Below are 26,542 nucleotides of genomic sequence, written 5' to 3' on the forward strand. Positions count from 1 at the left end.
ATGCATATGAATTCCAAAAAGCAACTGTTGCTATCATTGCATGCCACTAAGCCGTTAAAGTGGTGGAAAAAGCACAAATAAGCAGACTTGTACCTTGATGGGCTTTTAATTTTTTTTTTTAACATGCAATTGGTGTTAATTTCTCTGTGTCTGCAATGTTTGTGTTCACTATAACTGAACAATAGAACTTTGTTTTTGTTCTTTGTGTAAATTAAAAACATCTGTTCTCTTTATATGAAAAGTTGTTTTTTAAAAGAAGCTGGTCTGATCTAACTAAATACCAATGCTGTGTCCACAATGAGTTACTATTAATATTTGGGAAAGGCAACCATCCAAAGCAAGTGTAATGTCAAATCACTGGCGGGAGTGCATATTTATTGCTCGAAGTGACAGATAAAAATTCAGAGGTTACAAAAACAAAATTCTTGCAGATGACTAATGATGCATATATATGCCCCCAGTGCCCCATCACCACATTTGCAATTGGCAGGGTGTTCTCCACTGCCTCCTGCTCTCCAGGATTAATCACCTAGAGACTGGTAGCTTGGCACCCTCCCTGGAGGAGCGACACTGCTCCCACCTTCCCTCCGGCGGGCCCTGCATGGAGTGACCTTTGGGGCATGCTGGAATCTGATCCATCTATTTCATTTATCTGACTTTTCCCCCACCTCTCTCTGGTATTTGACTGCATGGGTTCATTTTATGCTGAAGGCACATGATATTTTTCTGTGCAGGTGGAGGAGGTGGACCATGCACTCACTGCATGTTTCTGTGGTGCCTGTGACACCAGCACGGTGGTGGTCTTCAGAGCTGACTGTTCTGGTATGAAGGAGTTGGAATCCCAAGACCAGACTGTCATCTTACTCATCAGGAGTAGTCCTGCATTAAGCAGGACTGAAGTAGCTATTGAGGATGTTATTTCAGATAAAAAAAAAACCCCAACACTATTTGTCATGATCTGCAGTAGCAGAACTGGGATCTGAGAGGTTCAGCACTTTCACTGCCCAGGTGACCATGGAGCCTTGTCACTGTTGTATTTGAGCATCTCAGAGATGATGAAATTGTCCTCACAGGCAGATGTCTTCAGAAGGACATACATCTAATCAACATTTCTTGATGAAGGGCCTGATTCAAGAAAACATCTCTGTTGAGCGCAGTAGTTAAGCCCTTGCTTAAATCTCATTTATTTCAATAAGATTTAAACACAAGTAAACCCTTCCCAGACCCTGGGCATGCCAAGCTCAGACCTGTGTCTCACCTTGCTGCTACCTCTGATGTCCTGTGCTAAGAGCAACATGCCTTTCACTGGCAAGAACCAAGAAAAAAGCTTGACTGTGTTAAAGAACTAGATATTTTGTTGATATGCATATTGCAGTCAGTTCCACAATAGAGATTAGCCTATAATCAGTGCAATTTCCTGGCTCCTTCTTAGTGGGACGTGTGTGACGATGTCCTTCCCCTCTCCTGTTCTCCTGTAGAGGAGCCCTGTGCTCCTTTCCTTCTCTTACCCTTTTCCCTGACTACCCCTAATACCTGTATTATTCACCTCCATGTCTTTCTACAGCACTTCTGCTCTCTCTGCCATGCACTGTGGCATCCCCATCCTGCTCTCCACAGGTACCTGCACCAGTGGGCAGCCGTGTCCCACGGAGCTGTCAGCTGCCTGTTGGTGGTATTTCACCTCCATCTCAGGCACCCACAGCTTCCTCCAGGATCCGGCTGAGCAGAGAACTTGCTGAGTCACATTTTCACCACAAAAACACTCATGTGCTTCCCCAGAGTCACACAGTTATAGGCACAGCTTGGCCAGAGAGGAGCAGACAGCTTTCACCCTGAAGCACATCCAGGAATGCTGGCAAGAACTCGCTTTTATTTCCTATCTTGGGTTACCGCAACACGGGTTAGGACTACAAAAGCTTGGAATCCCTGGCAGGCAAACGCTGTACATCTGTCTGAGATGATGGCCAGCATGGACAGCCATGGGCTTCAGCCCATGACCAGTGTGAAGCACTTTGTTCCTTGCTGAGCAGCTGTCATTAACAATGATCTGTGAGGTTTCTTCCCAGTTTCACTTGGTGGCTTTCATGGCTGCTCTCTTCTCTGTGAGTTCTCCACACTTGCCTGTGTGGCTGTGGAGGTGATCTACTGCCCAGCCTCACTGATTCTTCTTGTCATGTTGCTGTCAGGGGGATGAATGCTGTTTCCATCAGTCTGATGAGCTGCAGCCCCTCTCATGCTTGCGGATGTAAAACCTGTGAAATGGGAACAGTACTTGCTCCCAGGGACTCTTGCAAGGGATTAGTTGGGGATGTTTGCTGGGTAACTCGAGAATATCTATAACTCACCAGGCTCAGCCTCCCTGGGAGTGGAGGTCTGTTTGGGAAAATGATCTATGGGGTCACTGCCTCATATCACTGGTACCTTACGTGCTCTTTCTACCTTCAGAAATTGGTGAATTAGTTTAGTGCTGCACTGCAGGAATTGGGCCCTTGTGTCCAGTGGGACCTGTCACACTTCCCCACCTCTCAGTAGGACCTGGTGCTCATGGCCCACAGTGAAGGGGAGAGCAGGGTGCAGAGTCCTTTTGTTCTCTTGAGGGAAACAGTTTTGATGCCGGTTGTCCCAGGTATCCAGGCTGATCTGGTGCACGATGCTGCTCTCGCCTGCAGGCATGATATTTTAATGGTGTGGGTGTGTGAACAACAGCCTAGCCAGGTGGATATCTTTCCAAAAGCAGCGCTCAGCGCGGTAGTTGCCCAGCCATTCCGGAGCCCCTGGACCCCGCTGTCCCCGCTGGTTCCCATTAGGTGTCTCCCTTCCCCTCCGCAAGGCGGGCTCGGTCCGTGCCGCAGGGATGGATGGAGGGTTCCCAGCGCCGCTCCGGGAGTCGATCCGGCCCCGGCACCGCAGCCGCCGGCAGGCTCTGCCTCAGGGCGCCTCGATGGATGCTGTGCCGGGAGTTTTGCTCAGGAAATTTCCTTGGGACGGGAAGGGAGCTGCATCCTGCTGCCGGCACCGCTGTCAGGGCAGTGTGCACTTTGTTCCAGCCTCTCAGGGCCGCACAGTGATCTCCTTGGGGCTCCTTGGGGTGTTGGTCCCTGTCTGTTCGGGGCAGACAGCATCCCTGCTCCGGACAGGTGTCCCGGCAGGCAGGGACAAACAGTGCTGATCATCACAGAATAACAGAATGGTTTGGGTTAGAAGGGACCTTAGAGATCATCTTGTTCCATCCCTGCCATGGGGTGGGACGCGTACCACTAGACCAGGGTAAAACCTTAAACATCCCCAGGGATAGGGCATCCACAGCTTCTCTGGGCAACCTGTTGCAGTGCCTCACCACCCTCAAAGAAAATAATTTCTTCCTAGTATCTAATCTGAGTCCCCCTCTTTTAGTTTAAAACCATTCTCCCTTACCCTTTCACTATCTGCCAGTGTAAACTTTGCTTTCCCTCTATTTTATAAGTAGTTTAAGTAGTTAAGTTTCTCCTTTAAGTACTGGAAGGCTGCTAGGACATCTCTGTTTGGAGACCTTCCTGCTCAGAGATTTCACCTGAGCCTTCTCTGCTCCAGATGTCTCAGCCTGTCTCCACAGGAGAGGTGCTCTAGCTCTCTCATCACCTATGTGGCTCCCTCTAGCCCCTCTCTAATACATCCATATCCTTCTTGTGCTGGGGATCCCAGAGCTGGATGCAGCACTGCAGGTGAGCTCTGATAAGAGCAGAATCATGGGGCAATACGAAATCATGACAATGATGTTCTGGAGACTTTCTGTGGTGAGAAAAAGTCACTTTTTTGGCAATGGGGTAGCTGGGAGGCTTTTGCCTCTCTTTCTGCAGTGATTTCTGATCCTACCTCTGCTCTAATTAGTTAGGCTCCTATGTAGTCCTTGTGATATCCCATGGAGCTGTCTAAAATTAATCAAGTTTTGTGCATCTTGACGCTGGACATGAATTTCTGCTGATTCAATATTATTTGGTACTCAAAATATAGCAGGTTGTGAAAGCAATCGCAATACAGCACTCTGCATGTTGCAGCATTCACAGCGGTCATCCAGTCACTGCGATAGTTTCTCCTCATCTGAAATCACCTTGCAAGGGGATTTTTGTGGCACTAAAAGTTTTATAGCTGATTGCATATTTTATTCTTTATTCACATGCATTGAAGTGCCATCAGTGGCACTCCTGCAGCATATGAGTTTAGGTCATCTTGTCACTATTTTCTGGAGAGGAGGACTTAAGCTTGAGCCTAAAACATTATGCTAAGATTTAAATGCCAGAGCGGAATGTCTTTACAGAAGTATGTTTAAAAATTTTATTTTTGTTTTAATTTATTTATTAATTCTGGGCATGAGCTCCTGTTGTTGGCAGTGATGTTAGTTCAGCTGTCTCACAAACAGAGTTTTGCCCCAGATGCAGCTGCAGCTACAATCTGTGGCATAGGCTGACTTATTTAAACAACATGTAGCATCTGGTCTCTGTGGCTTGGGCCACTTACTGAAGGTCACACAGCAGAGACTGGGAAACAGCCCAGCTCTCCTGCCTCTGATCTCTGCACTCGAATGCTTGCAATGCTTCCTCAACCACAGAACAGCACTAATGTCCACAGGCAAGAGAGGTGCTGTAGCCAAACCTGGGAGACGTGGAATTCAAGGTGGCTGAAAATCTGTCTGGGCTTGGAGGTGAGTGGTTAATGAGCTGGAGTCTGGCTGGTGGTCAGTGCTGAGTGGCAGCTCTCAGCTGTGTTGCTGGCCTGGATGGGGTCACACACCGTCACCACTGCCCTGGGTGATGGCCTGGCAGGCACCTCTGTGGATAAGGCCAGCTGGGGGGAGCTCTGAGTGTGCTAGAGGTTTGACTGCCATCCAGAGAGACTTGACAAGCTGGGGGAAACCAGCCTACAGGAACCTCAGAGAGCTCAACAAACAGGAATGTGAGGTCCTGAACCTGGGATGGAGCAAACCCATGAACCACTGCTGGCTGGGGAGTGATTGAGTGCTGGGAAGGAGCCTTGCAAAAAAGGACATAGGTAGGGGTCCTGGTAGACTCCAAATGGGACAGGAGTCCCCAGTGGGCCCCTGTGCTGGCAAGGCCACTGTCCCCTGGCTGTATCAGCCAAAGCACAGCCAGAGGCTGAGGGAAATGGCGATTCCATCCTGACTGTTGTGCGCTGGCCTACTGGGCTCAGTTTGGTACAAACATGACATGGACATCCTCAAATGAGCTCAGCCAAGGCCACAGAGCTGGCTGGGGGCTGCAGCACATAATGAAATAGGAGGAGACACTGAGAGATCTGGGCTCTCTTGGCATGAGGAGCATCTACTCACTGTTGTGTCTAGCTGCCTAAAGGAGGGTTGCAGAGAAGACAGAACTGAACTTTCTCAGATGTTCATAGCAAAAGAACACAGGGTAATAGTCACAATATGCAGCAAGGGAAATCCTGACTGAATGTAAGGAAAAAACATTCACAATCAGTGGTTAGCCACTGGTATGATTGCCCAGAGAGGCTGTGCAACCTCCACCCCTAAAGATTTTCAAAACATGACTGAACAAAGCCCAGAGCAATCTGATCTAATTTTGAAGTTTTGAGTACAAGTTTTGACCAGATTACTCCAGAGGTCTCTTTCAACCTCATTTATTCCATTACTTTACAATAGCTGGATACCTTTAGTGTAATTCCTGTTGTATTCCTGGGTGAACTGAATAGAACCCTTTGTCAGTATTATTTTCACAGGCACACCTTTCATAACCACCACATATATCACAAAAGAGAAAAAAGAAGTCCAACACTGAGAGGAAAAAATTGAAGCAAAACAATGTTCAAGAGCTGCACAAAACCTCCAGTGTCTCAAAGCTGCTGGTTGTTGCTAGTGTTGGCATGAGAGGAAGTGTAAAGTGGATTAAGTGCAAGGACAAACAATCTGAGGCATCCTGCTAGCAGATTCTCCTGTCATCCTTCTGTCTCCCAACAAGAAATGGTGATCCAAGGAGTGCAGAGTCTTGGATGAGGCTCCAAGCCCTGAATCACTTTGACTTCCCTCGCTCCCTGCAATGATCACACACAGAAAACAGATGCGACTGAGCAAGGCTTGGGCCCAGTTTCTAAAGGAAAGTCACTTTTCAGCACAGCCCTCATGAAACAGTATTGCTTAGTTTTGTCCCTTAACAACCTAATGGCCTGATGAGGACTATACTTGTCAGGCTGGGTTTCCTTCCTCAGGCTCGAGAAAGGTGAGTTTAGAAAGCTCTTGTTGCTGCAAAAAGGTGATGGTAGCCTTGAGATGGGATCTGTCCCTTGATGGCCTTCCTCCCCCTTGGCCCCAGTCATATTTCATGAAGGAGATGCAATGAAGTGACAAACATATCTTCATGCTGCCAGAAAAGTGCATTGATAATATAATTTCTAGATGGTATGAAACCTTTTGCATTTTAAGAATATTAAGGCTCCAAAGTGAAACTCCCATTAATGTAACAGCAACTCTATCCTCTCATTATTATGCGAGGACATGGGCCTCTGTATACATGGGAAATGGACTCCAGGCTTGATCATGCAGGTGACACAGCAAATGGTTAGTGAATTTTGTGAAGTCTTTGGGCACATCCACATTGGTATCTTAAACCATCTGGATATCTAGGGCATGGGTACAGGTTACCTGCACACTTCTGTCATGGGCAAACTTGTGCAGCTCAGTCGGAGACTTAGCACAGGCAGGCAGGAGATCTGCAGTCAGAGACAGGAGTGTTTGATGAGATTCATACAACCAGAGAAAGTGTAAGTTTCCAGGTGTAAATGTATTTCTGTGCTTGGCTCCTAGTGCTACACATCCCTGAGCCTTACACCTCATTCTTAGTCTTGGTCACATCTTCCTTGACCTGTGCCTTCTCACCAGATTGTCAGGTCTCACCCGACCCTTCTTTGCTCCCCTTCCACAGCGTGTTCCTGCCCAGTGTGTTCTGCATTAATCCACTCCCCTCCATCCCTGGCATTTCCCCATCTGGTCTTTTGAATATGGTTAAATCATCTACCTGCCTTATAGGCTTTCCCTATATTCTGTAGTCATGATCTTATTTCATTGCTCTTCATTTCCCTGACCTCATTTTGCCTTCATTTTTACCACTGACTTCAGACTGACCAAACTAGGAGGCAGATCCATGTAGTTACAGTAAAGGTGTTTTCCTTGGGCTGCAAATCAGAGAAACACTTTGGTGTGTTGTTAAGCCAATCCTATTCTCCCATTGCCTTGAGCAAGGAGTATGCCTGCTGGTGAGTGAGGTGGGACTGGGCTCCTGAGCTGTGTGGAACAGTCCAGAGCCTGTGCAGGACTGATGTTAAAGCACAGATGAAAACAGCAATTGGCCAGCAGTGCTCTTCTTGTTGCGGTTGTGGCCCAGACAGTTGTGCTGCTGAAAGGCTAAAAGTGACAAATTTGAAGAATAAAGGACCAATAAGGAGAGGTCAAGGAGACTATTCAGTATTCTGTAATCTAACCAGTAAACACTGGGAAAAAAGCGTGCAGGCTTTACTGGGATGAGCCCTAGAAATCAGTGATGTGGTACAACCTGGGAAAAACATGTGGAAGTGGCCATGCCTAAAGCTGAAATTAACACTTGCTCACTCAAGGTTACCCTTACTTGGACTTAGTATCATACTGAATCTAAGATCTGCATCAAAACTCTTTCAGCTGTTTTGGCCAGACTGAGAACTTGCTAATCTTGTTTCCTGCTTTGCACCTCAGGAGTTCACCTTTTGTTGCTTGAGGTTGTTTTCCTTTACATTTGCACAATCTGAAACAAAACAAAACAAACCCCAACAAAACCCTGCATAACCCAAAATTTCAGAGCAATTTTTTGAGGGGTTTGGGAATATTGTCTCTTCTGGTGTGATCCCACGTGAAGCTGTATTAGTTCAGTAGTTCCCTTGGCAAGGGAGAAATCCCTATAATGACTGGCCATGTTCCCCACTTCTCCTTGAATTTGGACAGCTTCAGGCAATGGCAGGCAGTTGGCAGCTTCCTGGGTAGCAAGAACAGCTTCAAGAAGCAATTGTAATAATTTCTCTCTCCTCTCACCTAGAGGAACTGAGCGGCTGCTGCCTCCTGCCTCTCTGTTTTGAAAGCCTCTGGCCTTTTCTTGGGCATCACCATTTTGAAGTCCTGCTCATTACACGCATGCCAAGTAATGCCACTTTTGAGAGCCAAGTCCATGGACTTCAGAAGGCCCGCTCGTGTACTTCGACTTCTGTGTGTTTACAAACCAAGGTTTTACCGTGGGTTACCACCACAGAGATTGATGGAAAATCTGCTCAGAGGGTAAAAAAAATAATGGAGTGTATGTCTAGCAGGATTTCATTCCAGGCTTAAATTATATAAACACTCCTATAATAAGCATCTTTGGCAAAATCCGTGACCCAGCTGTGCCACTTTTCTTGCCATACTTCTATTCCTGGATCCATTTTGCCGAGCTGTAGGAAATTTCTTGAAGTGCCTAAGCATCTCCCCAGGTCGTGCTCCCACAGCAGCCAACAGACAGAGGTCAGCTTCTCCAGACAGCGTGTCCAGCCTTAGCTCTGCTCTGGAAGTGGAGATGGAGCCAGCATTTCTTCCAGGACCCTACTGGGAATTTACAGTGACTGGACTCCAAACTACCCTCAGTTAGATCCCTAAGGCTGGGGAATGGAGGGGATACCCTCAGCTCTTAATGTCTGTGAGCTTATTTCTCAAGTCCTTGTACCCCTGACCTGGAGTGGGCTATGGAGGGTTGTCGCAGACATCTTTTTATGAAAATCCTTTCTCAGGATTTTTTTTCTCTTCTGAGAAGCTGAGGCCTCAGAAACAAAATGTAAACAATGGTTATCTGCTGCTGTGGAATGCATCAGGTAGATTTTTGATTGGCCCATCTTAGATGTTTATAATTAATAGCCAATCAAGGCCAAGCTATCTCATCAGAGTCCAAGAGAGCTGCCTTTTGTTATCATTCTTTTCTATTCTATTCTTAGCGAGCCTTCTGAGATGAATATTTTCCTTCTATTTCTTTCTTGTATAGTTATAATGTAATATATATATATATCATAAAATAATAAATCAAGCCTTCTAAACATAGAGTCAACATTTTCGTCTCTTCCCTCATCCAAGAACCCCTGTGACCACTGTCACAGAGGGTGATGGAGCTGGTCCTGCTGCTCTGGCCGAAGCCACGGGTGGCCACAGCCACCATCCTCTGTGCCCAGAGCAAGACCTGTGGGATCAGAGGACCTGTGGGACAAGAGGACCTGTGAGACCAGAGTCTGAGCATCCGCACCTGCAGGGCTCTCCACCACACAGACGAGCTGTTAGCAGTGGAGAATCATGTATCACACAGCAAGTTCAAAAAGACAAGAAACTTGCCCTTCAGGAATTATTTTCTGGCTAAGGAAATAGAAACAGATAACGTGGATCCATGACAAGAAAAACCCTGTAGAAAATAACCTCAAGGGTTAAATCTGATGAATATAAAATACTGCAAAAACTATAACTATAGAACTATAACTCAGGATATTCACTATGTTTGCTAAATCTCTCTCACACAGCATTGTAAAAGACCAACATTTTTTGAAGTAATCTTTCCCCAGCTATTCTATATTAATGACTATTTACATAATAAGTTATTTTAAAAGATATATGCATAACATACTTCTTTGAAGATATGCATTGGATAACTTGGAATAAATCCTACCTCATTTAATACAGATTTTCTGAGATGTGTAGAAAAATGAGAGTCTTGAAAAACCTGGAAAGAATTCACATCTGATGAAAAAGAAAATATTATATGTGATTAAATTTTCCAACCAGCTTTAATAAATACACTGATATTTAAACCAGAGCAAAACAGAACAGTGAGGTATGTCAACATTTTTCAAGGCTTCTAATCATTTTTCAGAGCATGGATACTGAAAAGTTATATCCAATTATCATTACTCCTTTTTCTTCTATAAATGTCTGTAAAGTAATTGAGAAGGTAAGACAGGATTGGAACATGCTGCTAAAAGTTACTAGAACACCTAAATCCTCTGAATTACAAACAAAATAAAATGGCAATCACTGTAATGATCAAGCTGTTTAAATTAAACTAAACACAGTAAAAAAAGTATTTTTTAATAGCAGGGAAGTGAAAAGTTAAAAATAACGTTTTCTGTATGAGATTGAGGTTCATTAATGAGACCTGCAATACTTTGCCTCTTAAACCCATATCACATATAAAGTACTCTAACACTTCTAGGTTTTAAAATCCTTTTTTTTTGTGTGCATATGTCTTTCAACATTTGAATGTATCTCCTGCACGTACAAATCAGTCCTTCATGGTGAATGAACGTTTTTAAGATGCAGTACCTGAAGTTCTGGAAATATTTCATTATTTATCTCAGAACACTCTTTCTAGCCTGCCACTCATACTTTCAAAATTTAAACAGAGCTGAAATAAGGAAACTAAAGCAAAACAGAAAAGAAACTGTAACTTGAGTCTGTTCAGCTGCAGCACAGCCTGCCTGTGAGAGGAGATCTGAACACTAATCTCATTGTTGATTTACATCAGATTCCTTTAACTTTTGTCTGAGTCTTTACTGAGGCTGTTCAAATCAGTTTGTAAATGTAGATTGAAGGAGCAATTTATACCATTATCTTGACAGGCAACTCAATCAGGATAATTCGTTAAAAATATCTATTTAGAACTCATCATGGAGGCAGAGCATTCAATGCTTCCCTTTTTCAAAAAAGTAAGGATGATTTGCTAAGGAAATAGGGAATTGAAACACTTAAAAAAATAATTTTACTTTCTAGAAAACAGATGTACTTAAGTTTTTATTAGCTCTCTTTGCATTGACGTGATAATGCAGGATGCTTTCCAAGTCATGAAGGAGCCATAACCTACAAAAATTACTTGCAAATTGTATAATCCAAGTTTTAATAAATAAATGTTTACCAAGTTATAGTAAGGGAAACAGTGCCCACACTAACAGAAATGTATTTCTTTAAAGCACAGATCCCTATTCAGCAAATCAATTTAACATGTAGCTAGCAGATGAACAATTCCCTTAACTTAAATCTATAAGGAACTCTGTTGTTGAAATGAAGTTCAGACATCTAAACCAGGAATCTTTCCAGCAATTAATGTGTAAGGTGCTCAATTTCTCCCATGCTTCAAATTTAGGATAGGAAGGCAGGTTATCTGAACTGGCTCTTACCTATTTGAGGGATAGGTTTTTTCCTGATAATTTTACTGCTCAGGAGGCCTTATTTGCAATTCTTAGGTGTAACTTCTCACTAGTTTGTAACCCCAGGAAGGGCCAGCAGGCTCACAGACTGAGAGGCCAGCAGGATCCCCTAACTTTGTGCAAACAGATTTTTGCAGGGATGCAGGTTTTGCCAGATTTTGAAGCTGCTCCCTGTTCAGAATCTGAGGGGCTGGCAGTGAGGTGCAGGCAGGAGGCTTATGAAAGATGCTTGTGAAGAGCAGAAAGCTACTACAAGGGGCTTCTGTAGATTGGTATGGAAGTGAAACTCTGATTGCTTGGAAAACCCTGCCTAAAAAAACCATAATACTTCTTTATAGAAGTGCCTAAATGTTTTTTCAAACAAAAGTCCTATGAAAGAGTTATATGTTGTAATTTCACACACAAAACAAAGGCACAGATAACTTTTCTTCTTCGTATCACAGAGGCAGCCAGTAATAGAAAGAGTCCTCTCTGGTTCTGTATTGCTACCACTGGGGCATATTCTCATTGCTTCTTCTTTTCTTGAGGACTTATTAACATATTTATATCTCATAATAAAGAGATATCCACGCAATATCCAAATATGCTAGGGAAGAAAATGGGAGCATAATGTATGGGTTTGAAGCTGCCATTTCAGTAAAAGCATCTTTTTTTTTTTTTTTTTTTTTTGCTTTGAATGTAAAAACAGTGAAAAAAACTTCACAAAAAAGTGGAGGCACATAAAAAATAATGTATTTTTTATTGGTTGCGAGAGTAGACTTTGTTTTTAAATGTATGAACAAATGGATAGATGGAAGAAAAAGTGGATTTTGGGTGGCAAGGGGCTCTCCTTGTGTCCAGTGATACATCTGACTCCAGTAGGGTTGCCTGGGATGTCCAAAGTGCCATTAACTCTGTAAGCCTAATCTATTTCTTGAGGAAATTTTAAGCAGATAAGGGCTGTTTAAGCCTTTTCAATTTAAAGGGCTGCAATACAGCAGAGAATGAAAATGGAACGTTTTCCAAAGGGCAAGATACAATTACAAAGTTGCACAGCAGCACTGGAGAATAAATACAAGCATTTCAGGCTGATAAGCATCGGGGTACAAACTGAGTATGAAGATAATTTATATTTGTTTTTCTTTGGCTATTATGAACTTTGATGATTTTAATCCTAATTTAATAGCACGATAAATCATTTTCATGAACCTCATGCACTTTCATTGCTTCCTTGTTAAAATGTGAGCTAATTGTCCTTGGTCTTCAGGGAAAATAAAATACCCTTCTGAACAACCCGAGTCTCTTGAGTTCAACAGAGTTGCCGGAAAGTGCAAATGTCAGAGCAGCCTGCCATCGTGTTCCTCGCGGGAAGAGATAAAATCGGAGCGCTTTGCTGTGTGCTCGTCATGCTGCTGGGTGAAGGAAGGTCCGTGGCTGAGGGAATTCCAGAGCTAGGCTTGCCTCTGACCCCTTGAGCCTTTCCAGACTGTGCCAATGGCTAACACCAAAATCCCACTGGCCTGGGCGGGCCTGGACACCTGCACTGGACTTGGCAGTGCTGCCCTCGCACTGACTTTGTGTAGGGAAAGAGCTTTGCTGCTCCAAAACCCCTATGCCTGCTCCTTGGGAATGACACCAAAGAATACCTTATAAATGAAGTATGCTTCCCATTAGGGATTACAGCACCATTTGATCAAAGTCCGCTGGAAATAGCTCTTGGCAGCACAGACGTTCTCTGTAACTCTTCACTCGCTTGAGTCTGATTGGGGAAAGTTGGGAAAAGCAATGCTGACTAGAAGGCTAGAGGAGACAAGGACATGACAGGGGTTCTATTGTTTTTGTTGTCTTTCTCCTTGGTTAAGGAATGCCTGTGTGAAATTGGTTTTATGGATGCAAAGAAAACATTGGCAATGGCTTTATTCTTCTGTGGAGCTGATCGTGCCCTACACACTGGCTTAACTTGTAAAAGTAATGCAATACAGGCATTGCTTAAAATTAAACAATTTTTTGGCAACTCTGGTGAAATATATTGTCATCGGCTGTAGAGCACCGACACACTTGATAGAGTTAAAGAATGTTTGGAAGACTTCAAGCTCTTTCTGGTTTGAGTTTAACGAAATCTGGGCAATCAAAATGTCTACCTGGCAGCTCACAAGAAACACTTCATGTTCATTATTTTGTAGTTAAGCTATTTATCTGCCCTGATGTGCAAGGATACAATTTGTATACATTTTTAAATCATCTATTTCCATTGTAAATTACCCATAAATTAGATACAGACATTTAGGCACCTCTGAGGGGTTTTTCAATCTCTATTTTGGTATTAGGAATACATGTTGCTGAGTTTTGTACATTGGTTCCTCTCTGGAGAAGATCAGTGTTTGCAGCTGGGAGAAAAATACACCCCTCCACTGCCTCTTCTTTCCATTCTATGGGCCATAAATCATAACCTTTAAAAAGATGAAATACTGGTGCAGTGCTGTTTTTTATGGCTTTTGTTTGAAGACTGCAGAGCATCTGACAAATGTAAATTGATCCTGACAAAACCTCAGTGAGTTATTATAGAGCTAAACCTGTCCTTCATAGAGATGACAAAACATAAGTAATATGATTTATAAAAACCTCCATACCCCAGATAGGTTGTGAGCATAGTCCTAGTTAAACACGTTTGAGTCAGTTTTCCTGTTGCACGTAAATCTACAACACCTTTAAGAAAAAAGGCAGAGATAGATGAAGGAGCAAGTCCTTTTTTTCCTGCCATATTGTGCCTCAGTGTTTGCACTTCAATGTAAGAAAATTAAGGAGTAGTTCACTCTATTCCTACAAATTGGTCTTGATCCCAAGTGCTGGTACCCAGATAATTTGGACATCAAGACAAGTACGCATTTGTTTTACACCATCAGTGGAGAAGACACAAAGTTCTCCTCCCTGCTTACTCCCCATATATGAAAATTGTCCTATTGTTAGTGAATGTGCAATCCTATAAAAAAACAACCAAAAACCCCTGAAAAATTAGGGTTTGTACAGAGCAAGAGAGAATGGAGGATAGCAGTGCTTTCCTGGTAAAACAGGTCCTAGATTCCTCTGAGTGGTCTTCAGGCCTTTCTCACCCCTTTTCTCTCCAGACACACATGTTCCAGTTAATTTTACTTTTATTTCCTTTTTGTGAGTGTAATGTGCAGATTACACAGCTGTCTTTTTGGTTATTAAATGGGTTTTTATAGTTCAAATATATCTCATGTCTGTGCATATAATGGTCCCAACATGTTTATGACAGGTTATGTCATTGGTTCCCTTGTTAGTGAAACTAACAAAGCTTCTCCATTAGTTTAAGAGGCCTGGGAATTTTGTGCATCCTGTTCTTTTTGCTGTATGTCAGTGCTGGGCGAATTGCCATTATACCTCGGTGCACAGTTCACTGGTTAAGAACATGTGAGTGTGTCTCCCTCTAATGTGTGGCTCCAACAACAACCTGCTCATTCCCCAAAGCCAGCAAAGGCAATCTTGCCAATTCTTGAGATTTTATTGTGAGTCCCTTGACAGTTGGTGTGTGCCTTAAAAAACACAGCTCCTGGAGTTAAGATGACTACATAAGAACCTCAGCTTTCATTTGAAAAATAGCATAAAATAACATATTCTTCCTGTTGTGGAAATGTTTGGAAGTAGACCCCAGTGGTTAAAAAAACCCCAGACAGCAAATTCAATCAACCCCTAATGTGTTATTAAAATCATATATTGCAGTGTGATTTTTAGCTAAAGACAAGTTCATGAGCATGGGAACCTGTCTGCAACTTTTGGATGGCTTGAGCTGGCAGTGTAAGAGATGCTGTTCCTGTTCAAGTGCTGGGCTTTTGTACTTTTGATGCTGGAATTCCCATGCTTTTTCCCAATGACAAATATAGTGCTGATCTGTGTGCTGCTCAGGATTTGAGTCATCTGCAGCCAGCAGCCTGGGGCTGCTTGGAACTGAAACTCAGGTATGTTGCACTTAGTCAAGGACAACTCTGCTTTAGTTCACTCTCCTGGAAGAAAGATCAGACCTGTGCAGGTGCTAAGCAAATTCCTCCCTGGTTACATTCCCATGGTTCTGAGAGCCCTCAGCCCCTTTGGTCTTGGCTCCAGAAGCCACATAGCCATGTGAATATTGCTAATAAACATTGCTGATGTTGCAGTGCTCTCTGCTTTCCAGTGTGGTAGTTCATTTGGGCACCCCGCTATACTAGCACAAAGATACAACTCCCAGACAGGAGCAGCTTGGAATTTGGGGTGAATGCATTGGCCTGTTCACATCACTATAAGGAGAGTTATGTTAGCAGTGCTTGGGGAATTTCTTCTTAGTGGTCATTTGCCCAAAAGAGGCCCTATGCCACCAAAGCTGTGCTTTCCAGCACCTGTGCTCACATGTGTTTGACAACTATTGTGCTCATATATGTGTGAAAATGGAGCATCCCATGCTGGATTTACATTTTGTATGTTGGGATTTTAAATATCTGCCCATGCATGTGCAGTCCTCTTCACTGGACTGGACTTTCTAAAGATCACAGTCCTTTCATCAGAAATTGACTTGTAGCAGCTTCAGCACTGGCTTGACAATACTCACTGCTTGAGATATTGATACTCTTCTGCATTTTCCCATCTATTTCCTCCTTGGGTTGAGACAACCCCTGTGGTCCCATATGGGCAAATTTGGCAGGTGCAGGGGATGGATAACAAGCTCTGGAATATATTTTTCCAAGTGTGTCATCTGGCTTATAGGAGAGCTCTGGCTTAGCTGTACTGCCAGTACTGGAATGACTCTGGAGCTGTCTCCCAGTCAAATGGTCATAGAGCTGGCTGGCTTGCTTTGTTTTCCTGGACAGAGCATTGTCTCCCTTTATTAAAAAAAAAAAAAAAAATATATATATATATGTTCCCTTTTCACTGTGAGAAATATGGTCCACATGAAATATCTGACATTAAACCCCTTTTTAAAATTCCTTCTGCAATCTGTGTACTAGGTCCATTAAGATAAAGGGAAGTATTTTTCCAATGTCCATAGATGTTTGTGTTATAGCTGGGAAAGGAATTATAGGAACTACCTGTGTCTCTGCGTCTGAAATCCAAATTTCATCTCCGAGAGTGAGTGCAGAATTCTTTGCTTGCAAAACCACAGCTGTGGTTGATGACCATAATGGAGATGAAGCAGCATATTTTCTTGCAAACATTAATAACTCCTGTGCACATAGTCCACATTTTGCAACCACATTTTCAAACCACGGCATGTTTTTCAGAGGACAGCTGCTTGAGGAAAGCCTTTCTTGCTACCAAATGCTGGCACTTGGTTGCAAAGGTCTGCTCTCGATTTAAAGAGTAGGAATACAACAGGACTGGTGGCCCAGCACTCGAAAAATCAACAACTTAATAAATCTGCTGGCTATTATTGATCTTCATTTCCCCCCAAACGATATCAGAATTCAGCATTCCTCAGGCTGAAGGGAATGAGGAGTTCATTTTTGAGTACTTGCCATAGTGCATATGTCAGTACTTGCCACTGACTTTCCCCCATCGCAGCCATCTGCAGCCCTCCTGAACAAAATCATGTGCAGCGTTGTGTTTAATGTTCCTGAAAGAAAAGGGAACATGTAATAATTATTTTAAAATAAACACCAAAGGGACAAGTACTGTGTTCTTTGGCTTAATTCATACACAGATGAAATCATTTCTCTAAGCAGTCCTGCCAATGTCTTGTTTCAAAGTCTGAGCCTTGGAGGAGGGCTGAAATCACTGAATGAAGTGTCGGCCATCCCTCCCTCCTCCCGCCCTGCTCCCAGCTCCACGGCAGCCCAGCGAGCTCAGCCACTGCTGCACCATGTCCAGGGAGAGAAGCCATGGAATACCTGCTCAGGATAAGAATATAGCATAGGCATTGAGTGTGAACTCAATGAGCCCAGGTGCCCTGTGGCAGCCAGCTCAGGTGCCCTGGCACTGGCTCCCCCCATCACCTCATCAAGGGGCAAACACAAGTCCAATGGCCCTGTCCATTGTGGGCTCAGTGCCTCCAAGAACTTGGGATCAGCCTGGTCCCCGTGGTTGGGTGGGGATGAGTGGGTTCCCCCGTGGATGCCGCGTGTGCTGCCCTCCTGGCTGACACTGAAGGGCTGTGGCTGTGGCTGTGGCACTGGGGCCGTGCTGAGGGAGGTGCAGCTACTGCTGTGTCCAACTCTAGTGTGTGGGCTCCAGCTCCTGGTGTGGGCAATATTAGACAACTCTGCAGGCTTAAAATTTGTTTTGTCTGTAGCAGATAAGAGTGCTTGTTCTCTCTCTCTTGCTCTCTCTCATGCTCTCTTCCTCCCAATCCGTCTCCCTTCATTTGCAGCACTTGATGGCAGTGGTACAGAGAAGGGGTCCAAGTTCAACATGTGGCTTAGCCCATCCTGAAAATCCCACTGCTCTCTCTGGCTCTCAGCCCACAAGACAAGGGGACATTAGGCTGAATGTATGAAGGTGCTGGAATACCCATGGGTTATTCATAATCACCTGAGATCAGGTGTGGTGAAGTCCAGAGTAATGTCTAGCTCACATGTATTTCAAATATATTTTGCTTTTTTTTTTTTTTTATTTCTGTGATGGGCACAGAAAGAATTGGCACTTGTATGATGGTGTAGAGTCACAGAAGTTGGGGCATGATGACCTCTGCAGTGTCATGGCCAGGGCTGTTCTCCTCTGCTACCAACATGCCAGGACAAAGGACCAGGGACTTGGCAAGGGCATTTACCACCTCTTGGCAACCACTGTCCAGTTTAATTTTTAATTACCTTCGAGGACAATCTCAAGATATTACCAATGCCCTCAGAGGGAGTTGCGTCAGTCTGTATTCAGAAATCACAGTGAAAACTCAAACTTTGCTTTGGCATCCATTCTGAGGAACATTTTAAAACTTTAGTGTAATTGAGATGAGACCCTGTAACAAACCTGTGTTTTGTTTTAATTTCCAAACTGTTATTTGATTTCTCTGAGATGGTGTCTATCTTGTCAAACAGAACATGATACTGACACTTGCTTTATTGTTTATAGAAAAATCTGCAAAACCTTCAGCCAGGACTCTGTAATTCCCACTTAGTGACAACTGAAAGAAGTGGGCTTCATCTTGTCTGCATGAGGCTGGCTTTCCCCCATCAGCATCATTGCTTTAGCTCTGAACCAGAACCAGGATCATTCCCACAATGAATGCTGTGCCAGCACGAGGGACGTTTGCAGACAAACCATCCTGCACTAGTAGACAGCAGAGTTAGAACACAAATGCTTCAAAGGCTTGCAGCCATCTCAGTGCGAAGATGCTGATCCTGTGAGCAACATCCTGCACAGATGTCTGCTCTGTAACTGCTTGTGTGGGTGTTAACACTAGCAGGTGATGACCTGACCACCGGGCTGAGTGCAGGGCTGTGTGTGGGTGTGCAGGGGGCCAGTGTGTGCTAAAGAGGAGATTTTCTGGATGCTGATCTTGATGCACAGTAGCCTTTGATGAAATGCATCGTTTACCCTAAAGAGGAGCATGATCAATCACAACAGGTTGAGCTCTATCTGCCTAGTCCTAGCCATGTGAGTCGGTGGCTAGGGAGGAAATTGTTACTCTCCAGCTCAAGTGAAATGAGTCATGAAGAAGCAAAGATCCTGTGTGAGTTTGATACAATGTTCACTATGTCTTGGAAGAGCTATTTTAAGAAGAATTTGGCCAGAATCCTCGACTTTTGATTATTCTTCTTTCCTTCTCCTTGCATTTTACTGTTTCCCTGTAGCATGTTCTAAACGTTGTGTCTTGATTTATATCTGTAAATAAATCTCCTTATTTATGAGGATGTAATGTCCCTGGGGTCCAGGAGGCCCCAGCCATTCCATGGAGCTGAAAGAGACGTTACCTAAGTGGACCATGAATCAGAAGTGGGGCAGACAGGGAGAAGTATTTTTACCAATCCTCTTGACTTGTGAGGGGGTCTGCCCAAAAGGCAAGTGGGGGTAGCTGTTGTGGGGGACTGGGAAGGTGTTAGGAATGATACCCTGGGGAATAACTTCTGAGCATTACAAGGTGCTGTGGTGAATTATGGAACAGTGGAAGGAAGCAGGAGAGACTGCGGGAAAGCTGTTCGTGTGCAATCCAAGCAATAGCCAAGGCATTCTTGACAGAGAAAGAAAGGTAGAAATTGGTGGTAGCTGCTAAAATGAATAAGTTGCTTTCTGGTGTTTGCTTGCCAGAAGCAACCTGATAGAAAATGTGTAGCAGCTGGAGTTGGGCTGGTCACTGTACAGTTATGATGGAGCTTTTCTTGCAGCTTTGTAGGCTTTACTTCCATTCCTGCATTGCCCCTCTGACAACATGAAATCAAACCTAGTGTCAGCAGTGCCATTGCTGGCCAGTGCCCACATTTCCATTTTATATCTTTGAGTGAGAAGCTTACAGGAGGTTTCTGCTTCTCTTGGGAGAAAGAGCCCTTCCATCTTTTTCTGGACAGGTTCTGGTTGGAGAGATGTGGTGTTATCCACAGCAAATTCAGGTTGTGAGGAATGCCGGTATCTGTCACCTGACTTTTCTGTGTTTATGGCCTTTTTCGGTAGGTTAGAAACTTTGTCCTAACACAAGTATAATTTCCATTGCCTTCACTGAGAGATTTCACAGACTAGGGATCAAAAGTCTTTCCTTGATTTTTTTTTATTAATCCGTCTTTATTTTTCAGGAATTTTTTTACCCATTTATCTTCGTAATAATACTCTGCTTGCTCATCTCAGTGAACTGGAGATGAAGAATGGCTCTATGTACTTTTACAGATAGTTTTATTGTTGCTAGTAGGGTCCTGATCTATGATTAGAAAAGTAACTCTCTTGGAAATGCCATCTTCTCACTCAAAATATATGTTCTGGCCTGACTTTGAGTCTAGGCTTTTACTGTGAGTGATTACTGAAGATAATGTGTTTATTTTAATAAACTAACAAATGTTCTACTAGCACATCACGTTTAAAAACATTTTCATTGAGTCCTTCCTTAAAAGGCTCTAATTTCATGGGAAGATTGAGTCTTCTGCAGGAAAAATAGAAAGGTTTGGGTAAAACCAAGAAATATTTCAGGTGAAAAACATTATTAGAAAGTTCTATGTCAGGCCATCTTCATGTCCACAGTTTCTCGTACGAACTGACCCCATCTCTCTGTCCTGATGTAGTCACAGAATTGCAACTTTGCACTGCTTCCCTTTGGAAGCTGGGAGATGCAGTTCAGCCAACTATTTTCATGAAACTAGAAGCATAGCATTTAAAGATTAAAATATCGGTTTATATTTCCCCCCTCCACCCCCACAAAAAAAACCCCAAAACAAAAAACCCTAAAAAACCCCAGGATTTCTGTAAAAAAAGGGAAAAGTGGTGGCATAGGCAGGAGACTGACTGAATTCCTCTACATGTCACTTCAACGCACTTATTGGCTTAGAAATGATGACAATGTCCTCTTGCTAGTAGTGAGGTAAGTGGCAGAAAGCCGCCAGTACTCTTATCAACTCCCTTGAGGAGTTTGGGGAGTGACAAAGAAGAAAAATCATCTTTTGTCTTGCACATAGACCAACTATGATATGTAATCACAGAAATAAAGAGCCCACAACCAGCCACTCTTTGTCAGCTGTCTAATTATAGCTACAGCCAACTAAATAGCCAGCAGCATGCAGTCCTCATTAAATCTGCTGTGAGCAGAAATTGCTGTTAGGGTCCAGAGCAGCTGGGATAGTGAGAGGCTGGACAGAAGTCATGCAGGGAGAAATGATTTGAGGAGAGGAATGGCTCTGTGGTCCCCCAACTTTGGAGACTGAGGAACAGAAATACTAATATTAAGAGGACATGACTTTTTTTTTGAGAAATTGAGTGGGTGAGTGACCCAGAGATGCTGAAGATGATTATTCAGCTGCTGTGATACTTTTGAATGAAAACTTTGAACTTTTTTGCTGAAAACTTCCCTTTCAACCTTTTAATGACTGAGTTTTCCTTTGCTTTAGCCTCATTTATGTTGTTTTAACACTGGTAGGGGATGAGGTTGCCACTCTTGTCAAAACACAGAAACAAAACCCTAATAAATAAAGAACCCTTCTCTGCTTTTATTACAAAAGAATGCTGGTTGTGTGTGGGCAGCTGTGATCAGAATAACAACACTGAAAACATAAGATAAATGCATGAAAAAGCTGGCTAAAATGTCCAGGAGGTGTCCAGGTGGCAATATTAATAGAGGGCCTCAGAGACTCTTTGAAAAACCTTGAAATCTAAGTTAGAGAACACTTTGATAACTATTTTTAAAACATGAGCAGTACATTTTCTTTTCCTTCTTTCCATGTGTCCATTCTCTCTTCTCCTGTGGACAAAATCCCTTCCTGAACTCTTGCTATGATCATCTGTGGTCTGCTTCATTTCTGAGCAGGTGCACAGCAGAGCCACAGGCTGTATTAATGGTTTGATTCAGCAGCAAGAGCTGAATGATAGGAGAATATATAAGATCAGCTTTTTCCACCTGAAGCATGATTCTCTAGGGAATCATGAGTTCAAAAAGGAATGAGGTCTTCCTCATAAAAAAATTCAAACACCTCATGGTCTTGGGGATATTTAAATGCAACCTGGAAAATCCCCTGATTTTTTCTACCATCAGCAGCAGCAGCAGCAGAGTTTGTGCAGCCAGAGCCTGCTGGGAGCTGTGCAGCCGGAGCTGGTGGCACTGGGAAGATGCTGCCAGGTGGAGAAGGGAAATGAGCTCCTCTCTGCTCCCTCACCTCCACCTCCCTCCTGGCTCTGCTGGGTCAACCGTGAGGAGTGAAGGGAAGGGCTCCATCTGCTGCCATCTTTTCTTTTTCATTAGGAGCCTGGCAACCATTTCTTCTAGACCAAAATGCTTTCAGCTTAAGACTGACCCCCTCAATACACACCGCTGAGCAGAGGGGTGGTGTATACAGGCCCATCACTCACAGCTAAATGGCATCCACAGCAGCATTTAGGCCTAGAAAGGCATAGATGCACAAAACTGAAGACATGTTACTGCTGATTTGCTTCTATTTATTCTCAAAGACTGGTGTAAAGGAGTTTAAGGTCTGAATTCATTCTTAGCCATGCACTGAAGTCGACAGAGTTAGATCAGGACTGTGTTTGGCAGGATTTCCATATCCTGCAATTCAACATGGAATATGTAATCATCTGACAGAAGGTTCAGTATGTTTAGTTGTATAACTGTTAGAACAGATAAAGGATCAGCCAGGCAAACAGTGAAATATGAAAACGGTTCTCGTAAAAACATCCCAGCCTTGGGGCATGCATCTGCCAAAACTACTCCGTGGTGACATGAATGGACACAGCATTTAACTACTCTCCAAGAGCAGAGAGGATTACAAGGAGGTGGGGAAAGCAGAAGAAGCCAGAGCAAGCCTGCCAACAATAGCAGGTTGCAATACTTAATCTCAGTGCTTGTGCCAATGAGCTTCGAAGCTGCTGTTGTTTTTATGAGGAAAAATGCAGAAAAGACTAATCTGTGTATTTATGTCTGTCTGGAAATGTTATAAGTGCCGTGTGGTCATTTTGATTCCAGAACCAATGGGGTCAGTATTCCCAGGATGGGGAGACTTGGACAGGGTGCCAGAACTCAGCCACTACATGTGGGACTGCAAGAAGAGAGAGTGAGTAAATGGAGAGATTCAGCAAAGTAGAAAACAAACCACAAACTCTACCCACACTTCCAAATAATTAATCTTTTTGGGGCTGTTTCAGCTCGGGGCTACAGCTTGTATGCCCTTGAGAATATTGTATGCCCTTCTAGAATATTGTCTTCAGTCCTCTCAAATAACAAAGCCACCTAAATTGCTCATTTATTTTCTGCTGTGAATATATCTGTTATTTTGTGGGAGTTTATGCTGGTGGGGTGAGCTAGAGCGAGCATCCTGTGTGCTGCAAGCTCCAATGAACACAGGCAAGTGCAATAGAGAGGCAGTGCTTGCCTTCCAGTGACAATATTTCCCTGTGTTTACCAGTGTAATGTTTCACAGAACAAAGGTCTGTGGCTTATTATCATCTTGTCTTTCCATTCTCAATGGAAACAGAGCATTTCTTGACAAAATAGATGGGGTTTTAATTGGTGGCTACTCTGTTTTGGTTTTTGGTTCCATGCAATTCTTTTGACAGTGGCAGCAGAAGTTGTCAATACAGCACTGACTTTTTGTGGGCAGTAGGGTCTGTATGCAGGTGGCAGGCACATCACATAGGTTATTGATCAGTATTGGCACAGGGCAGGCCTAACATGACAGAAATTTGTGTCCTTTATGGTTACCACTGTGGTTACTACAGGCTGCTTGGGGCTTTGGGGTCAGGTTTTGTTACTGGTGACAGTGCAAGCAGGAAGCAGGCTTTCCATGGGTTGTTTGAAAGATCTGCAGAAGTGGATTTGGATTCACTGGGCATTCCCTGAGGAGGGTGGAGGAATAACACAGATGATTTGCTGCTACTTCATACTACTCTTTGGTTGCACAAAAGCCTAATACATCGATCTGTCTTTCCTATCTGATCCTGCCATGGTAGTCTCCATGCTGTCTAAGGGTTTGTTTGATAATGTGTCTCTGGTGGTTTGTGCAGTTTTGCTTTAATCCAGCTAAAGCTTAGCTCTGTTTGACTGGTAAAAGACAGTGACACGTAGGAGTAGAGCTTCTTTGGCTTTCTTTGCTGAGTAGGACAGATACTTGGCTGCTGAGTTTCCCAGGGACCTAGGGATTAAAGTGAACCTTGAGTTTCTTTCTTACTTGAAAGTCTCCATCACTCCAAATCTAACATTTTTCTTCTATATAGGCTGTAAACTACTGCAGGGAAGAAACGTTTTCCAGATGACACTGCTCCATAAATGGTGTTGTAGGATGTCAATTAACTGTGATGGGAGTTGCACATCTCCAGACTACTCACAAGATCTCTTCTGACAATGAAGTGTCATTTTGGAGATAAATGAAACATGTGTGGACAGGTAAGAAGTTGAAAATTAGCATAATCTTTGTCTAAAATTGATTTATGTGAGCTTCAGGAACAATTTCTTGGACTAAACCTAGGCTAGCCTGAGCCTAAAAGGGTTTGCTGCTTCTGTAAAAACTTTTGTCTTTCACTGTCTCTGTATCTGTTAATGATATTGTAGTTTTTTTTAAGGAATGGAAAGAGAATTTCCACCACAATGGTGTCATACCTTGATGTTCACCAAAGTTTGTGATCTTCCAGATCTAAATCTGAATGTCTAACATGATAGCTTTACATAGTATAAATGAGAAGTTGCTGTGCAAATGGGAGTTTCAGCTGAGGTGGAAGACTGAACAATTTCCTTTGGAAAAGGAGGAGATAACAAGGAAAATGGATGTTCAGCAATGTGGGTACTTCAAATACAGATTCCCACATGCCTTGCTGTAATTTGTCTTGATAATTCTGTGGAAAGCAATTTTTCCTCCTGTTATCCTGGATCAGATCTCTCAAAGATACGAGATGGAGACAAGGAGAAACTGTCCTTCAGATTGAAAAAAAAACCAGATCAAGCAGCAAATAAATAAACTTTGTGTAGTCAGACACTGTTGCTGCATACCTAAATCTGTAATATCATATGAAGTTTATCAGAGGGGTTGGAACGTTTACACCAGTGTCATGGCCAAATTTCTCCTGGGTGAATTGTCATCCATCTTCCTAAATCCTTTTGGCAGTTTCTACTGGAGAAAGAAAAAGAGTTTGCCACGTGCTGAGGCCCTGGACTGCACTTGGGTGGGGGCTCATACCCTGTCCCTATGCATGGTGCCTATCTGAAAAGGGTAACATTGTCATGTGCTGTGGGTCAGTGGCCCACTGGGATGATAACTCGGGATGGGAGATCAGGGAATGAATTCCAGGGAGGCTTGGAGCTCCTTTGGTGGGGTGGGCCTTAGCAGACGAGTATGTTCCTCACGCCCTGCTCCAGACACCTGTGTGCTGCTCCTGTAACAGCTCCAAGCCTCACTGCCTTTGATCCTTGGAGGCAATTGCCTTTCCCTGGCATGGTGGGTGGGTGAAATGACTCTTGCAAGCACGTAGCACAAATGAGCTGTACGAGTGCCATAGTACACGGGAGAAATGTGAGTCATAAATCATCCTTAACATCTGCTGGAAAACGTATTTGTGCCCCAACACAGTACCCATGATTGGTGTTATTTGGTATGCTTGGGACACAAATCCATAAAGATTGAGACTAATGGCTGCTTTAACAGGCGTGTCAGTTTGGGCTTAATGAATTTGTTAATATCAAGCAACTTTCTCCCCCCAAACAATGGTGTTGGTAATTCACAAGCTGTTATTCTTGGAGCCCCACTCTAACAAAAGCCAGCCTCTCTGTCTGAATGTTGCTGCTTTCATATTTTATTGCAGAAATTACACAAAAATATTTGGTTTGTCTAATGAGGGCTTGACAATATAGTATATATTGCTGAAAATGTGTCATCACATTATTCCTACAAAAACAAACTTTTGTGTTTTTTTTCCTTGTCCACTGGCATTTTGCTAGTTCAAACTGGGGAACAGGGGATGTCTGTGTAACTTGTCTAATAATACAAAACAAATGATACAGTGTAATGCTGGCATTATCGTGGATATATAGATTATTCCTTTGCACTTACACTTGTTCTCCTTCTTTAGATCTACAGGTTTAGACTGCTCATGGCATCTGGAGTTTAAAAGGCTTTAGGAACATGTGGTTTGTCCTCCCTGAATGTCCTTATTAATCCATGTTCTTATGTGCTAGATCATGCAATTTGTTTTGCAGGAGGCCTTTAGGCCAGGAAAGCTTATTGTGGTTATCTAATCTGACCTATTTCATTATGGAGGTCACTGAATAGCCCCCTCAGGATTTCCTGCAGCTGGGAGAGAGAGTACTTGAAGAAAGTTTTCCATTGTAATCAGAGATGGCTGAAGGCTTTTTGGCAGTGTAGGCAAAAATTTCTTTTCAGGGCAGCAGCAGGATGGGTTGTGAGAGTAGAAGGGTTGGAAGGGGCCAGGGAATTTCAGGAGATGGGGATGAGAATGCTGGGACGGGTCAGGAGGACTCCAGTAGGCAAGTGTGAGATTAGCAAGCTTTGGGAGACCACAAGCGTCAAACAGGCTCAAGAAATATCACAAACAACTGGCTCTGTGAGGGGGAAAGTGTGGAAGAGTCAAGACTTCCAAACCTGAAGATTTATAAACTCTTCCTGAAAAATGAAAGCAGAATTTTCCTTCAATAAACAGAATTTGTCAAATACTGTATCTTTTGTGTCCAGTTTGGTATTCCCTCTCTGACAGTGCCCAGATCTGA

This window comes from Zonotrichia albicollis, chromosome 3 (assembly GCF_047830755.1).
Source record: "Zonotrichia albicollis isolate bZonAlb1 chromosome 3, bZonAlb1.hap1, whole genome shotgun sequence".
In the NCBI taxonomy this organism is placed as follows: Eukaryota; Metazoa; Chordata; class Aves; order Passeriformes; family Passerellidae; genus Zonotrichia; species Zonotrichia albicollis.